Source organism: Lepidothrix coronata, unplaced genomic scaffold (genome assembly GCF_001604755.1).
Source record: "Lepidothrix coronata isolate B3197 unplaced genomic scaffold, Lepidothrix_coronata-1.0 Scaffold76, whole genome shotgun sequence".
Lineage (NCBI taxonomy): Eukaryota > Metazoa > Chordata > Aves > Passeriformes > Pipridae > Lepidothrix > Lepidothrix coronata.
In genome coordinates, this window is record NW_016690256.1 from 1,143,206 (window position 1) to 1,161,363 (window position 18,158).

Genomic DNA, 18,158 nt, shown 5'->3' on the forward strand with positions numbered 1-18,158 from the left:
TCCAGGCTACCTGTCCTTGCTTCCAATCTCAGTACACTTCCACCCTCTTTGTGCTTTCACAACTTCATGTTGAGATCTTTTGAAATTCCATCCCACAATCTTTTACAAAGGTGACCTGATTTTTCAACAGTGCTGAACACCCACCACCTTCTACTGATACACTTGGGAAATTAGGGTGATTCAGCACTTATGAGGAAAATTCATATATGCTAAACCATTGTTTAATCTCTATAGAGGAAATTAGGAATTCAAATTTTTCTTCTCTGATTTTTTTTTACATATACTGAATTTCATTAAGTCCAAAAGACCACTTTTCTAATCCATATCACCTAAACACTACCTAAACAACTGTTGCTGCTTGAACTATTTGTCGCAGTCTGCATATTTTGTGATTTCTATTTCTGTTTCAGTGTGTAAATTGTTTGTGAAAAATGCTTCACCTCCAAGCATCTAATAACTTCTTCATAAGACTTTGTTAATGGTTCACATAAGTGCGTTTCAACCTGCCGCATGGATATTTCATGAACAGCAAGAATACTTCACATTTATACACACTTTTAACATGTTCAAAGCCCTGAACAGACATTAATTAAGCAGGACAGAATTTTAAGAACTGTCTACAGAAATTAAATCCTGGGCTTCCCTTGAAATCAACCAGAGTAAGCAGTTAAACTCCTTTTGGGAATGTAGAAATCTCATTTGTAATCATAACACGGCCTCAGTGATGGTAACTAGCACTCATCCTTTTAGATACAAACCGCTTGAAATACGCAGTTACGTAAATGCCCTAAGATCACAGATTCAGTAAGGGGCACTGTTAGCTTGAAAGTCTTCTCTTTAGCTGCAAGCATGAGAGCTAGGTTACATGTGCTGCTTGAACATATTATCTCATGTCCATCAGAAGATACGGTAAAAGCTATTTGCCAAGGCCAAGATGAACCTTGCTTGGATGCTGTGATCTGCTTCTCACCCCAGAAGAAGATAAAGGGGAAGCACTGCTTCATGGCCATGTGAGTTGTCTAGACCTTAATCCAGAAAAATACTTCTACAAAGAGCAAGTGAAATAAAAAAAAAAAAAAAGGAGGCTAGACAAAGAGTTTAAAAATTCCACTGAAAGCAAAGCATTTCAGGTTCACCTAATAGCAAAATTAATAAATTTTCATTTATTTTTGTTTAGTATTGTAGCTGAAGATTCTGAAAAACATTTTTTGACTCAGCTGTACATAATATTTCCTTGCCTCAATTTTTCATTTTACCAAACCTGAAGAAATGTTATTTCACTTTGCTTTATTTGACATTAAACTAAGTTAAACCTGAAGGACTGACTTTATTCTTAAAGATTGCTTAAAAGTTACAGCTTCTTTGTAACATAGGGGCTACATTCTAGTGAATCAAATCTGCTACTTTTCCTCCATCTTATTTTCTTTTTTGAAATGTCTGTCTCTAGCATAATTAACTAGCTAGTTCTAAAATGCAATTTATATCAGTCAAATAGGTCTGAATTACACTGTACTTAGAAAGGAAGAGTGAAATGGGAAATGTAAATTTGAGTTCGTATTATTTTTTTAAAAGTGAGCACTAATCCTTCAGGGACTCAGGATTTGACAAAAAAATTATATGAATGATGTATGCTCAGAAAAAGTAATGCTGATAAGGAGACAAATCCTGATAGGTTTTGAGGGTGTGAACAGAGTGAGCATGATTTTTATTTATTCTCTCACTCTACACAAGGATGGAGGGAAAATTGGAGAGGATAACTCTAGACTACCTTTTTGCTCCCTACGTTTCAGGCCTACATACAAGAGATTCACATGAAAGCAGCATCTGTCAAGCTATCATTTCCATAATACATTTTCTGATTCTTCAATGTGTCTTACTGAATCTCTGATCTTTGGACACCTACATAATTGTGCATTCTATGCACTAAGGTAATAAAGGGACCCCACATGGCCATGGACTCAGACCCTCCTGCGGAAATCTCAGTCTCTGGACATCTCTCATGAGATATGCATGAGAAAGATATTATTCATCCAGAGTTTGGTACCCAGGGATTGCTACTCTGTTTTAAGGCTCTTGTAAGAGTCACAAAAATGAACTTTGTGCAGTTAAAGGTAAGGTTCAACCACATATGTCATTATAAACAGATGTTAATGAATGCCAGTTATGTTAGATCAGTATTTCCAGAAACTGCTACAGCAAATCAACAAGACACTAAAAAAGCACCTGCTGGGATTCCAGACAAAATTTTCATCCCTGCATATTCAAGGACTGGAAGAAAAGTCAAGACTTTCAGAAACAAGCTAACTGCAAGATAAAAACAGCTTACTTTGTCTAGTACAGAAAAATAGAAGCCTTAAAGAGTTTTGATTGCTTTCCCAGTATAAATAAATTATGAAAGAAACAGATAATTTTTTTGCTAAATGAAAATTGCCCTCAGGACTAGAACCAACTTTTGTCAAAAACTGTGAAAATGTTTAGCTTGAAGAATTTATGAAGAACTTTGCAGAAGAAGACATGAAAGCAAAAGCTCATTCTCCACCAATTTGCAGAAAAGAAATATTTGACATGGCAGCCTGTAATACCAGGAAATGAGACAAGTTGACCCAGAAGATCTGTTCTTATCACTGTTATGTAAAAAAAATAAATTTAAGAGAATCATAAGGTAGCTTTTTTTATTTTTATTTTTGTTAGGAAGGTAATTGAGTGTATCATCTAGAGTTTTTCCTCCTAGCCCTACAAAGCATACTGTATCTATGTGCTTTGAAAGTCAAAGGCTCTTTGCTATCACATAAAACATGAACATCTCACAAATTATTAGTGCTGGGATTTGCATATATTATTACCATACTTCCTAATTATTTCTGGTTCTATTTGCATAATGAAAAAGGGAATCGTTTCTTGTCAATAACAAGAAATATAAAAAAGTGCCTGTCACTCCTCCACAAGAAAGGAAATTTAACTGTTTTGAACTAAAGCTTAAAGGTTGAAATTTCAGTAATAGATAAATAAAAAATAAGATGAAAAATGAAACAAGATGCTCTTCAGGGACATCCAGGATTTATACTAAAATAAATTTATCATTACCAATACTTCTACCTCTAGTTTACTGATAGATAAGTGAAAAAGAGTACAGAGATGTATATCTTCTCAGGTGAAATGTCTAAATGACTAAATAAGCATTTTGGTAATCTCTCAGGAAAGTAGATGCTTCAGTTTTTTTGCTTTTGTTTTACTATTAGTGGGACACGTCTAAGCCAAAAAGGCTAAGATTTGTAGATTGTAGTGACACTTTATCCTAGTCTCACTTAGAGAGAAGAAAGCTTTTATTGATCGCATATCTGTCTTTTCTAAAGGCCATCAACCAGAATGTCAGACACGTTCACATGTTTTAATGCCAGGTAATTAATTTCTTGGTGTTTGGTAGAGACTGATAAAGTGAGGCAGAAATCAGAATACAAAATAACAATTATATAAACTTCCAGATTATTTGATCTTTTTTCTCACTTTGTGCATAACCTAAAAATCTAGTATGGATAGATTCATGCTTGCAGTACTGTGGTGGGAGCCAGAGACAGTGAGTTCAGCTCCCATCCCAGGCTGAGGATTTTTACACGACGCTAAGCAAATGACTCTGGTAATAGTTAAGATTCACAGCACACTGTCATGCTATGTGTAGATGAGCCAGCTCCGAACAAGCCTGTGTGTCTGGACCATTCAAAGGCAGTAGACTCAGTGGGAATAGAACAGCTGTGACAGTACATTTCAACCAACTAATCTGAGGGAAGCTGTGTAGCCCAAGTCGACTAATATCACTATGCACCTTCCAAATTTTGCAGCTAAGGACAAAGCGTGACAAACTGTTGAGAGGGAGATCCTTATGGTTTTATTGCTTGCCATCTGCAGCCTCCTTCATGGGATGGTAAATGTCCATAACTTGTGTGATGATCACGTGACATGATGTAAGAAGTTAATTTAAATTGACAGAAGTGCTGGATCACAGGACTCCAAAACAAACACAAGTTTCTAAATCTAAGCTACTGCCCATTATCTTCTGTCTTTCATTATCGCCTGGTCTACAAATTGCTTCTCCTTCAAAACTAAAAAGGTTGATGAATTAGCTGACTGTTCATAAGGCTACAGACAATGAAAGGTTTTTTCTCCTTATTACACTGTGAGACAGACCAGCTGAGAAAGCAGGAGAAAGGAGAGCTTTTTATTAAATCTGCACTACCAAAAAATTTGGAGAACTCTTAATTTACAAAACTGCAAACAAAAAGTTGAAAGGGGACATCAGGGATGTTAATAACTATACCTCTGCTACACAAAAGAACGTGTCAGAATGAACCCCAGAGAGGCTGAACAAATGATAAAATTAGTTCTGGTAATAGCAGCAAGAGGATTTCCATTAATCATATTATTGGATAGTGGATAAAGAGTTGAAAGAGTTTGTCAGCTTGGTGTTTGTCATCAGGGAAAGCATACAATGAGGAGCAGGTATACTTTTATGTTCCTGTTTCAGAGGACTTGCATGCAAATCTGAAATGATATCTCCTGTCTGTATAGACAACATATCTCAGCCTTTTCTGAATGTCTTCCTTCTTGTTAGACTGAATTCTGGTCACAGAGAATGTTGTCCACAATTATTTACATATATTTTCATATTTTCCTGTCCTGTGTCTTTCAAAACGCTCAATCATACAAAAAGAAAGACTGTAAAATGAAAGAATTTTAAATAAATTGTTCCTTCATAGTCCTAAAAGCTACATAAACAGTAACAAATAAGACAGGACTAGCGCATGACTCAAACACTGACCCAGGATCATTCATAAGGCTTAAGAGTCAAGGTACTTCCAGGTTTTTTGAGGGGGGGGTTGACTCAAGATACCTAACAGTACTTCAGATAATATATAGGAGTGGTCAGGACATAGCCAAGGGACTATTGCCAACTGGCAGCTTGGATGGGACCACTGTGATTTGAAGAGAAAGTTATTTATCTGTATGGAAACAAATCAGACCAAGGCCTACTTTTCATGGGAGGGTAGGAACACGACCATCGAGTCTAATGTACAACTGTCACAGCCCCATGGCCCCAAATGGATAAAAGACCTTAGGTTATTCTGGGTCTATAGTACCTACAAAAATTAAAGGTTCTCATTTACCCAATTTTTTTCTTTAGTCTAGAATGGGTTTATAGATTTCCCATTAACTTAGTCCTATAGAATGACCAGAGAGTGAAGACCTTAACATCCATGCCCTGATTACATATTCAGATGTGATCCAACAGAGTAATACTCATGAAAGGCATGTTCAGTAAGAAATAAGAATGACATTTTATGGAGGTGCCTATATCTCTTAATGAGCAACAGAAGCAGCTCGGAGTCAAGTTTAATCTAAATGTACCAATGTTTATACGTTAAAAGTGAGCTTAGATGTATCTCATACCACTTTCATGTGCATACTTAGGCTTACTCTTCACCAGGAATTAGTCATCAATCCACGAAAAACTGTGGAAAAAATCTGGATTCTTCAGCATTTTCAAGCAGGCAAGAAAATGCACAGAAAGATGAAAAAAAAGGGTAAAGGTAAAGTGATTAAATTATGAGTTGCTTCTCAGTGGAAACCAAAGGGACAGACAAAGAAATCACTCTACCACTTAAAAAATAATTAGAATTTCCATGCAATGTGCTTTTCCTGAAACAAATGTTGCTGGTTTAGAGCAAGGCCTACTGATAAATAGAAATACCAGTAATTAGTAATAATAATAAAAAAATGTATATGTATAACATTACCATTCTTATCTATTGAGATATTCATGTATACAAAAGAGAAAATTCAAAGGAAGAAAAATGCTAAAATAGTGAGTTTACTGAAAAAATTAATGTGAAAGAACACAAATATTTTCTAATTCATTGCTATACCAGTAGAACAAGTACACCTATTACATATAATTAAACAGCATTTTATAATCTTAAAGAGCTATAAAAACTTAATAGATTGTTAAAAAAAATTCCTTTGAGACAAGCTGAGTACAGTTAAAAATAATTTTTAAAAAACACCTATTTTTTACTATTAAATGCATTACTCTAATGAGAGAACACATTTGTTTAAAATGTCTCTTGCATGTACGAATCAATAGAAGAGTCTCAGAGTGCAATACTCACCTAGTACAAATTGCTATGCACAAAAATCACAGTTTATATCAGCCAAGGAATCATCCCATGCTTTGGTTTTAATTAACAAAGAAAATGTTGAATTTTTATTTAAAACATAACTGCTCTCTTAAGAATTCTTTTGTCCAGACAAGCCAGATCGGAGCATCACAATATTTTTTCTCATGAAAAAGCCCAATGCCTGTCCCATGAGTGCTTTACACAAGGGGTTAGGGAGTCATGTACCACCTGAGGTCCTTTGGTAGGATATACAGAGGGACATTAGAAGAGGAGCCCTCCAAGTGTTCAGCTTCTAGTGTGAGTAGGCAGCTGAATGGGCTTTCCAAGATTGAAATTTGGAGCATACACAACCGAATCGTCCTTGGAAGCCTTATTTCTGGCACTTAAATTGTGGTTTGAATCTGACCTTTTGTTTAACAGGTATGACATCGTTCATCTCTGCACTTGGTTCTAACTGTCAGGAGGAGTTAACTGCAATCCATATGGTAAAGTTCACTTCTACAGAATCTAATCTAATTATAACTCTGAAATTCTCTTCATCCCACTATCAGAGAATAGAGGTCTTAAAGACACAATGAAAGAGAAACATACGTTCAGCAAATCCCTTTTCCCTTGATGCTCAGGAATGGACGGCAGCTGCTTATATGTATTGATTTGAGGATTTCCTGAAGTTTCTCTAACACCAAGTTTCATCTAGTGTGGATATTATAATAAAATGGGGTCTTTTGGAGTGACAGGTTTGTTATCCATTAATTTTCATTCCAGACTTGTGTGAACAAAATCTTTGAGCTACTGCTGCTCCAAAAGTCTCAGATGACAGTAAAATACCAAGACTGTTCTTCAACATAGGGTTTGATGTAGCCTTATGGTAGCATCTATTAATATCATGCACTTCTCCAGCACCTTTTCTTCAGTATCTTCAAAGAGCCAGTGGGCTTTGACCAGGCCTGTGAGATCAGTGAGGGATTTACATAGGAGACCCTGTGCAAGATGTAAGCATATGCTGGGAAAAGCACTGAACATGAAAGAACAGTGCAACATCACACAATAGTTTACAACAAGGTTTAAAAAGAATATGTTATCCAGTTGAATCCTGTGCAACTCTACTGGGAGAATGCCTCAACTCAGCCTTTGAGCCTTCCCATGAAAGATGAGGGATTTGTACTCCATGAGATAAATTAGTATAATGCTCTTGAATTTCAGTTATTTCAGTGAAACAGTAGCAGCAGACCAGCTGTCTTCCTCAGATGTAAATGAAGGCTGAATTTTTCTCACAATTGAATGATACAGGTGCGATCAGGGGAAGTGAATGACCTGTAAATGCTTTATTGCTGTTATTGATTCCTGAGCCAGAAAGATCATATTTTAGCTTTTAGCTTCCACAGTGAGTCTACAGTGGCAGTGGTTAGAAAAATGATCCTTTTCCTTGTCTTCTGACCATATCTGACATAACATCAATAAGACAAAGTAGGCAGGGCACCCTGCAGTGCTGTTCTATTCTCTGCAGACTCACTTTTCAGCATACGCATTTTAGAAATGCTTTGTTTTCTCGTTCATACGGATCAGCCATGGTACCTCAAACTACAAACAGTGCCTTTTATTTTCTCAATAAATCCAGGAAACCAGAATCACTGTCATGAAAACCTGTATAGATTTTTGTTTTAATTGCATTACATTTAGCCACTTATCTTAAAATTCAAAAAGGAAGTCATAATACAGTTACCTGAATAATTGTCCAATCTCTTGGGACATTGGGCCAAAGGAGCTGGTTCCAACAGCTAACACTTGAACTGACGAACTAGAAAAAATTCCAGACTTCCAGAAGACAGGGAGGAACACTCAAACCCAGAAATTTAGTGGGACCTACCTTTTATTCTGTGTAATGGCACATGTAAGGTGCTTTCCACTTGCAAACTTATTCCATTTTGTGATTTCATCCAGCATTTGTGACTTCTTAACAGTGATCTGGTCTGCAAACCTTTGTGAAAGACATAAAGTTATTCCAGAAAATTCATGACCATGATAACCCCAAGAGAGGACACATCAACAAGCATATTGGCCTCTGACATCTTATTGATTAAATGCAATGCTTTGAATTCTATCCACCTTTTTCTCTACATTCATCAGAGGACTTACCAGGACCTATTCTCTATTAGACTTAAGAGCAGTGTAACACTGATCTTGGAGGACCTGCACTGAGTCACATAATCAAAATTTTGGCTCACTTTCTGTGGCAACTTTTATTACCTGAAGAGAAGTGAAATTTTCTTTCCACTTGTGAACACACCACTCATGAAGTAATGATCTTCATTTCATAGCATGGAAAGAGCAGTGTTTTGGCCTATATTATTATCAGCAGCATTAACCACCACAGAACAATCAAAAGTACCATAAATTAAAAGTAAAAAGTAGTCATCTGTGTGGTATCATTTCATTCCTTTGAATCAACAGACAGGGAAAAATAATAGTGTAAATTATTTAAAACAAACTCAACCTCTTGATAGTTAAATATTATTTTTTTATTTTAGTATAAAAACACCAAAGGATTATGACCTGTAATAATGAACAAAATAGTCAAAGTTTTTCAGATGTGTATTTTATTCATATGGAATTTTCTGAAGAAAATAACCTGAGATTACTGTGAATAACTTGGCAAGTGTGCTAAAACAGATTAAAATCTCTAAAGCTAAAAAAAAAGCCAGCTACACTCAAAGGCCTTAAGCAATAGTACACTTCTATAGTTCTTAATCCAAAAGTGGTCACCAACATTAGGAAAAACACACGTGAAATTATAAAACTCGCCATGGGGCAAAATAAATAACAATAGAAAGAACATAAATAGATGAGTCCCAAAGGTTGAAATTTCTTAGCTGGATAAGAAGAAAGTAGGGGGTTTACTGTGAAAATTATGAAGGACATGGTGCATAGGGAAAATCATGGTTAAATTACATTGGAAGTGAGTTTAGAATGAAAAAAAAGATATATACATCTGTATGCAATCCGTTTCCAGCAATTTGTGTTTGATCATTGAAGGAGGTATTTGATTTAAATACTGTGGCAGAAATTCTAGAGTTGGATTACTTTATGGCCACTAATAACCTTTGTCATTATGTATGTTGCCATTATGATAGGGATAATCAACTCTCATGCTAGAGAGCATAAAGTTATCACCAATGGGACCAGGGAATTTTTTTTCCTAGCTGTTAGGTGTCCATTGTGATTTTTCTTATTCATTTTTGCTAGCCAATTTAGTGAAATATCCTCCAATCTGCATAGGTCAATTCTTGGTGCTTCAAAGAGACCTTATATAGGCTGTGCAGGGGTGATGCTTGGTTGGGTTATTCTTATGCCGCTAGACTGAAAACTCTCCTTTTGGAGGTGAGGGAGTTTCTTTTACTGTAAAAATGAATACATGACTGTCACTAAAACTAATTTAAGAGAATAGCTAATATGTTGTTTATATGCATTCATAGATTAAATGAGTCTCAGGGTCTGTATGAAGCTGGAGGAGCTATACATAGACATTATTGATCAGTTTATGTTCCTCCAGGAGAATCATCTTAATCGGGCAGAAGAAATTTGTCTTGAATCAATATCTTACTGGCAATTAGAGTTTGATGGTGGAAAGATAATTTGAACTGACAAAAGCTTAAGGGATTATTTTGACAGCATGCTTGATAGCAGTACCTCAGAAACCGTGAAGAAGTAAAAACTTGGAAGTAAAGGAAGAGTGCTGTTAAATGTTTTACCACCCTTTCTGAATCTCTCCTACTTTATAATACGTGAAGTTTCATATCAAGTCCTTTCTGAATCAGTGTAATCTGTCCTTAGGAAAATTCTGGACTCAGCATTACTTGAGAATTAAGATAACATGAAACTTGTAAAATTTTTGAAATTTTCTATAAGTTTTTTGGACTTGTAGCTGAAAGTCTATATATTTTTGAAGATTTTTAATTTGAGATGGAAATAACTGGTTTCCAATAAATCAAATTTTTGAAGTGCTTAGATCTAAATTATAGATCAAGGTGAATTTACAAGAACAAAATGTTACTTTACCGTTCCCTTTTTAAAATGTTCTTATGGTGACAGAAACTAATTTAAATTATTTGTAAAAGAAACAAAAAAGCCTAACTATAGATATTCAGGTTTGCATTCCACAAAAAGTAAACTGTTTCTCTCTGTACTCCACTCCACTGAATATTCTATAGCTGCAGGAATAAGAACTCAGGTCAGCAACAAGAACACAGCTCTTGCTTCTGACATTCCTGTTATGCATCTGTTGAAGGACTAAATTCCACTCCAGGTTCAAATAACAAGAGAGCAGAACCTGGAAAGTATATATCTCATCCCTCCTTACAGACAGATTCATTAGCCTGGAGGCCACCATTTGATAGGACATATTTGGTAGGACATATGTGATTATTTCATCCTGAGATGAATATTCAAATAATTATTTACTCATTTAATGTGGCTTCCAGATTAGCCTGAGATACTCTGTTTTGCAGGGGAGAATTTGATTTGTTTGCCTGCATGCAGCTTGGCCAGTCTTCGGCTGTCACATGGGCCTCCCTGTAGGTCCTGTGCCATCCCAATGAATCCTATGTGTGTGTCAAGGGTAGCCCATGGCTTCCCAAATCACACCAGATACTCAACACAAAATGTTTCAGAGAGAGAGAGAGCAAGAACTAGTTTGCAGCCCTGGCTTCAGCCAGGGTGATGGGTCAATGTCATATACATCTTTTTATCTACTAAAATGGTTATTAGTCCTATGACAGCTACTACATCCACAAACAGCCCTGCAAGAGGCACTCCTTGTGAGCTCTTTGATGTGGGCAGAAGAAGAACATAAAGGCTTTGAATGAAGATTTACTTATGGAAAAGAATAAAAGCTAACACAAATCCAAGGTTAACTGAAACATATAATTAAACTTCACATTTGTTTTAATGAAATACAATATTGACTTTGCTCTTTAAAGTAGATTAGGTTGTTGACATTACAGCAGTACAATAAACAAACCACTAAGCTTTTTACTAGCAGAACAGAAACTTAAAGCTGGTTATGACAAGCCAAATAAAATTAGTTTATTCAGGACTGTATAAATCATCAATAAGAATTCTTAATCACTCGCCTCCAAAAAGCTAGATTATTTGATCTGCAACAAAACTGGGTCTGTGTCAGCAAGTTGGATGCAAATCAAACAACATTCAGACATCTCAAAAATTCTAAAACTATGTGTCTGGAATAGAAATGAAGACCAGAAATTCAGTGAGGCCTTCTTAGGGTAGTAGAAAAATAAAGCTTTTTTTTACACTGAGATGTGACTGTTGAAAGAGGAGTCTCTCATCAGCATAGTGTATCACAAGTAAAATATCATTCCCTGGCTTTCTAGCCTTATTTCCAATGTATGTTTTTACAAAAATTTTCTTTGTTTTTGTATGTTTGCATACATTTTATACACACTAAAAGCTATACAAAGCTAAGCCGTTCATTTTGATGCTTAATCATTAAAATGCCCCATGGTTCCTGAAAAATCTTACTGTCATTTAAGGCTTGCAAGGCACAATAGCACACTTTGATTCATGTATTTTATACTCAAATTCTTATTGTAATGCTTGTGATCAATAAAGATGTTCACTCTGGCATGGAGTAAATTTGTGAACTATTAATAGCTTAGTATCTGTTTATCTCAATCATAGTCTACTCTTCAATAAAATGTTTTTTACAGATCTTTTCATAACATAGAAATACAGATTAAAAGCAAAATAAAGATAACTATAAAATAACTATAAAATAAGTAATAAGAAGTTTATAACTCCAAAAACTATAATGTAGAATGTAGAATCCAGAAGTAGCAAGAACTTCTTCATGTTTACCTGATCATCTGATGAAAGTTGTCCATAATTCATGAGAAAAGCTGAGAAATTAATCTGTTTGGAAAATTGTCAGCCCTATGTTTTTTTACCATGTAAGGATTTACTTTGAAAGTACCAAGCTTAAAGATTTGCTTAAAGATTTCTTTATTTCAGAATGCATTTCAACATTTGCCCATGGCTTACTGATTAAAAAAATATTCTCTAGAAAGAGGGAAAATCTTGAAGACTGTACTGCCATAGTCTCCCTTTTACTGCCACTCCTGTGATTCTAAATAGGATAGAAATGAAGGACAAATAGACAGGATCAAAGCTTCATAGACTTCTATTTCTTATCTACCCCTTTCCATGTTGTTATGGCAGAGCTGAAAATACAGCAGAAGTTTGGCCAGATGATCTCTTGACTCTAATATGCAGAAGGTATTGACCAAATCTTGGATAAAGAACAAAAATATGGCATGGTGGTAACATGGATTAAACACTGCTAAAAGAAGATTGCATCAGGTTAGCCTGCTAGATTCTTTTGCTTTTCTAAACAACACCAAAAAAAAGACCATCTCTGGAGATTTGGACTTTGATGAATCCTTTGATTCAGTACAATAGGAATATTAGCTGGAGAAGGTAGAAATCATAAAGAAATTAGAGAACAGGTGAAAGTGTAAATAACAACTAGTTCTGTAAAGGGCAATTAGTTATCCATGAAAGTGGAATTGTTCATCTGAAAGAAGAGTAGCAGTAGAGTTCATCACAGTTTAGACAGGAGCCCTCCTTGAAATGATCATTATTAAGCAAAATACAAAATACAATAGAATGGATATAATAATAGCTCAGAGTTGGAAGACATCATTTTTTCAGAGAAAAAGCATAATATCTCGCAGAAAGAAATCCTGGATGCTTCAAAGAGCTGGACAAATCAGAACTTTTTCTGTGAGCTGAAGGGTCATTACATAAGGCAAACGACGCAACAGGAACAGTGAATTGCTGGTGTGACAGTACCACACAAACAGAGAGAGGGCTTCCAAGGGTGCATCACTTGGAGAAGTGCCTCCAGAAAAAGTACATTTTTACACTTTTAAAAGCACTTGCTGAGACCTCATCCAGAATCTGAGAAAATGCAATTACTTTTGACCATATGGGATTAGGGCTAATAAATTAATTGAAAGTAGAGAGACCTCCTTCTCATGGCAGAAGATTAAGGAACCTCATTTTTTTCACAGTGAAGGGAGAGAATCATCACTTCATGAGAAAGCAGGAATAAATAGGCCATGACTACAATTATGCCTGAAAACAGAATGATGCTAAGCATCATGTTCTGGGAGAGTCTTTTGGCAGAGCAATGGGGACATCAGTAAAGCAAAGAGGGCTCCAGCCCAGAGATCATATTCTGTGTCTGCCCATCATGTCATGGAGGTGGTGCTGATGATTCAGGAGAGCTCTTTGTGTGTTCCTAACTCTGAAAAAAATGTTAAGGAAAGACTTGTAAGGCTACAGTGTCAGCCATCAAGGAAGTCCAGTGGCAGGAGGTAAATTGGAAGGGGCTAACATATTCACACAGTAAAACAAACAAACAAGCAAGCAAAAAAGAGACTGGGGTTTTCTTAGTTTACTCTTGGGAATAAGGCAGAAGAATTGAATGCACACAGTGGATCACGGAACCCAGACTTGCTTATTATATTCCTGTATTTCATCCTCTGTTCTGAGTACAATTCCAAGATTAAATATAAACTTTTCTGGGACCAACCAATGCTTTTGTGACCTTTAAGACTGTAAGATCTCTCTCTGAAGAGATATCAATTCAATCTAACTCACTATGCAGTCTCATCTTTTAGCTTCTGGCTTGAAAGAACTTAGGTTAGAGTTTAGGTACAGACTCAAAAGACAGAAAAATCAGTAGAAATTTTCCCATTAAAACTGAAATAGAATGAAACAAGTTAGCTCAATGACTTTGGTGAAGTTAATTACCCAAAGAAATAAATGAAGAGAAGCTGGATTGTTCAGTTCTTTAACTAAACAATAGTCCCATCCCTTGGAAAATATTTTTAATGATTTAGTAGATCCTTCATACAAAAGGTTAGAGAATATATTTAAAGGGGAAAAAAGCCCAGGATATCCTACTGTGAGTGAAATATGATTCTGTCATTCAGTATTGCTGTTTTCCTAAGATGTTGTTGGGTCTGATGTGTAGACTGGCATCAAAATGCAAGTAAAAGTATATTGAGGTTTCAAATATGTGTTCTATACTATTTTGGGCTGATTTCTTTTGACAACCAGCTGTGTTTGCATTTGGGAGCAATGTTTGAAATCAAGGGTCATCTCTGCAGGCAACTGTGCTGGGAAAAATTAACTGGCACAGTAAACGGAAAGGGTTTGAGTGAAATACCATTCACAGCTGAACTGTGGGAATACTTTAGACTGGTTACAACAGTGGGGAAGAGTGTCATAATATAAAAATATTTCTTAACAGAATATATGACAAAGGTACTGTTTTCCTTAGGATATTAATGAGTAATAATTTCATATGCTACCCTTGCTCTCCCCTTTCAACAAAATCCAGATACATTAGGGTGCTGGATGAGGAGAATTACTCCAAAAATATTAATTTCTTCCCCTTAGGTCTCCAGAGCTCTAAAGACTTATTAGCTTGACTTTTCTTGTTGTTTCTAGAATGTATTGAATGCTAGGAATTTAGGTGATTACTAGAACCATAAAAGACTAGATTTTGTCTAGAGTTCAGATATGAATAAAAAAAGATTTGGAAACTAATGCAATTACATTCAAAACACTAAGGCATGGGTTGAAAGTGTGTGCCTAGGCCCACATCAGCCTTCTGGTTTCTGTACAAAGTATCCAATGTGTAGCATCTCAGCAAACTCAAATTAAGCCAAAAAAACAACCAGTGGGAACTTCTGCCATATCTTGTCTGTGACTTCTGACAATCAGTCCTTCTGGCTGCTCTTCCCTACTTTCTTCCTTTTTTTCTTTCCCTGCAGTAGAGTGTAACTGCCAAGCATGGACTCCATACATTCCCTGTGCCCATCAGGACCTCTGAACCAGCATGACACTTGGGGGTAATTCACTCCAGCTGTAGGTCAGCAATGAACAACCACTCTAGGGGCAAGAGGAAAACAGAGACTAATTACTTTTGTGATCAGCCACCTTCTGGAACTGGTCTTCATGGGATGCAACCTCCTGTCCACTAGTGCCTACAGGCATACCCTACTCCTAAACACACGGCTGAATTAGCAAGCTCCTGCGAATTGTCTGTTTGCAGGTGTCTTGTGTGAAGAAGGAGGTTACAGTGGGTTTGATTTCTGTGTATTGCAATGAATATGAAAGCATGTTTCTTATGTTGTGCTTATATAAGGGAGTTCCACTTTGAACTTTCCTTGTTGGGAGTAAGGTAGTGACAAGCCAGAGGTCATTTGTCTTAACACACTTGGTGTGGCAATAATATAGCAGGTCACACCCAAAAACTGTGTACTTTCAGTGCTCACTTCCTGAAGAGACTGTAATTGAAATTTTTTAAAAATGCTCAGAATCATACTAAAATGAAACAAAGGAGAATCTGGTACATGTAAGGGTATCTTTGTCATTGAAGAAGATCTATTGAGGTACTGAGATTTGCATTTCTAGTTCTCTTTATTGTTGGATATTAGTAACTACAATTAGAATTATTTATACATATAAATTTCCATCCTTTCTTTGCTTTCTGTGCAAGCCAAATATAGTGAGGGTGGGATGCATTTGAAGACATCCTGGCACCCTTTTAACCTCAAAGTGAGTAATAGGCTCATCAGGGTGCAATGCCTCTACTCCTCTTAAACATGTAGACCAGGATACGACCAATTGCTCTACAGAATTGTCTTTTCCTCCATTGATTAAAATTACTTTAGATGATAAGTGAAGATGTAGAGCCTTACACTCTAAATATCTACATTTGCTCAGATGAATCTCATTTCATTTGACTATGAAGTTTGTCTGCTATATCATATGTTCGCATAATACCAGTACATAAAAAATGGGTGATCTCATCTGTCTGCTCAGCCACTTAAAGTTGTTTACTGAAACACAGAAATTTTATTTGAGAACTGGACTCCTTGAGAATTAGAACAGCTCTCTGACTTCTGCAGTAGCCAGGTCCAGTTGCTTCTAGGAAACAAGCAAAACAATCAAGAAACTGACAACTACAAGAGATGAACAAAGAATATTCTAATCACAATTTGACTTGATTTCACCTTGAAATTGAGGCTTCTCCCATGTTCAGGACCTTTTTAATTAGTTCTAAAAAATCTTACAATATATGTGAATATTCTTTCTTGACCTATAAATGTTCATTTCGTCTTGTACTCCCAGCAACAGGAAGCTTATGCAATAGCCTGTTACTACCACTCCCTGGATATTTGACATGAAAATGAACATGTCTAGCCCCTGTCTTCTATACTGACCACATGGTAGCATAAATAAGTTCATGGAAACAATGCAAATAACAATTTTCACTGTATCAGTTTTTGGCAGATGAGGCTTAATTCAGCAAGATGTTAAGCAAGTTGATTCCATCATAGAAAAGCATGCATACAAGTTTTAAATCAGTGATTTCCAGCCTCTGTTATTTGTAATGTTTTCAGAAATGCTACCTCTGCAACAAATCCTAAGCAACACTTATGGACTCACATTTCTTTGCTGTTCTATGAAGTCTCTTTAGAAGTCACAGGTTTCCAAAGGTCTCAGGTACCACAGGCTGAAAATCATTGTCTTAAATGAGGCAATCCTGTTTACCTAGCCATATGGTTATGTGTTTAAGTAGGGTAGCTCTTCTAGTGCAAAGCATTCAGAGCATTTAGAATATGTGTGTGCAGTGTCAGATACAATAAAGCTCCTCTGTATTTAGTGTGTATAGGAATTTCTGCAAATCTACATAATGTCTTCTGTATAATTGAAAAGTACAAAGCAAATCTCTAGTCTCTGGTTCATTAATTTAATCTTTTTCTTCATGTCAGCGTTTGAAAAGCAGTCTAAACCACCAGTTCAACACCACTAGAGGAGAAATAGAATTGAGATTTAAATGTATTTGTCTTTTTCCTTTTTTTTTTTAATCTGAGGTGCATCATGCCTATTTTCTGAATAGTTTTTCCATTCATTAATATGTCAACTGAATTTCATTTGTTGATTTCTAAAGAAGAATCTGGAGGTTTAAATTTTATTTTATTCATTTTATTTAACCCTGCTTCCTAAATGTTTATTTCACATCCCTGCAGTGCATAAACAAAATCACATGTCCTCAAACAATCTAGACTTTTATGGCTATAAAATACTGGGAAACTCCAAAGTTTGGAGGCTCCAAAGTTTCTATTCTTCCTATTCTCAGCCAGCTGAGTGTCTTTGTATGGAAGGAAGGATACAACAGAAATATATTTGAAAAGTTATTCATTTTGTTCAAGACATAAACAATACATGGAGGATTTTGAAAGTGCTCAGTGTTGGCCTAAAACATTTTCAGTTCTACAGAATTGAATGGTAAAGCTCCTGCTGACTCCAACAATGCATGGTTTTAAAAACACCACCGTTGGTTTTCTTTGTAATAAGACAGAGTTACAGCTAATCCATAGTACATACAGTCTCCTAAGTTCATGGCTTTTTTAGGATAATTTTTGCAATACAAAAGCCAAAATTAAAAAACACGTCTACAACCCAAAGAAACAGAATTTTGCTTTCTATATTTAGAGGTGATCATACTGTTAGTTTTAACTGCTTCATGATATGACTGTACAGCTCAGGTTTGGGCCTCCTTGTTTTCCAAAAGTCTCTGCATTGTTGTAATTATATGTCTCTAGCAGGCAGTCTTATTAAATGATTTTGCTCTATTTTTATCCCTCTGCTTCTGCCAAGGTGCTTCACACAGTTTCTCATGCTGTATAGCACTTGGTTACACAGAATCACAGAATTACAGAATATGCTGAGTTGGAAGGGACCCACAAGGATCATCAAGTCCAACTCTTGGCCCTGCAATGGACCATCCCCAAGAGTCACACTACGTGCCTAAGAGTATTAAGCTACTTAGCTAAACTTTCAGGATAAAGAAACAAAATTTCATAGTTTTTGTCCCCAGAGACATTACAC

The 18,158-nt window shown here is 36.0% G+C and overlaps 1 long non-coding RNA gene across 1 annotated transcript; it reads right to left on the reverse strand.

The window, feature by feature from the left end:
* Positions 1 to 791: 791 nt before the first annotated feature.
* On the reverse strand, positions 792 to 14,341 carry LOC108499600. Its single transcript, XR_001875596.1, has 3 exons — positions 14,157 to 14,341; positions 8,038 to 8,148; positions 792 to 1,045 (listed from the first exon to the last, which is right to left on the reverse strand). It is a non-coding gene; the product is annotated as an uncharacterized LOC108499600 (long non-coding RNA).
* Positions 14,342 to 18,158: the final 3,817 nt, after the last annotated feature.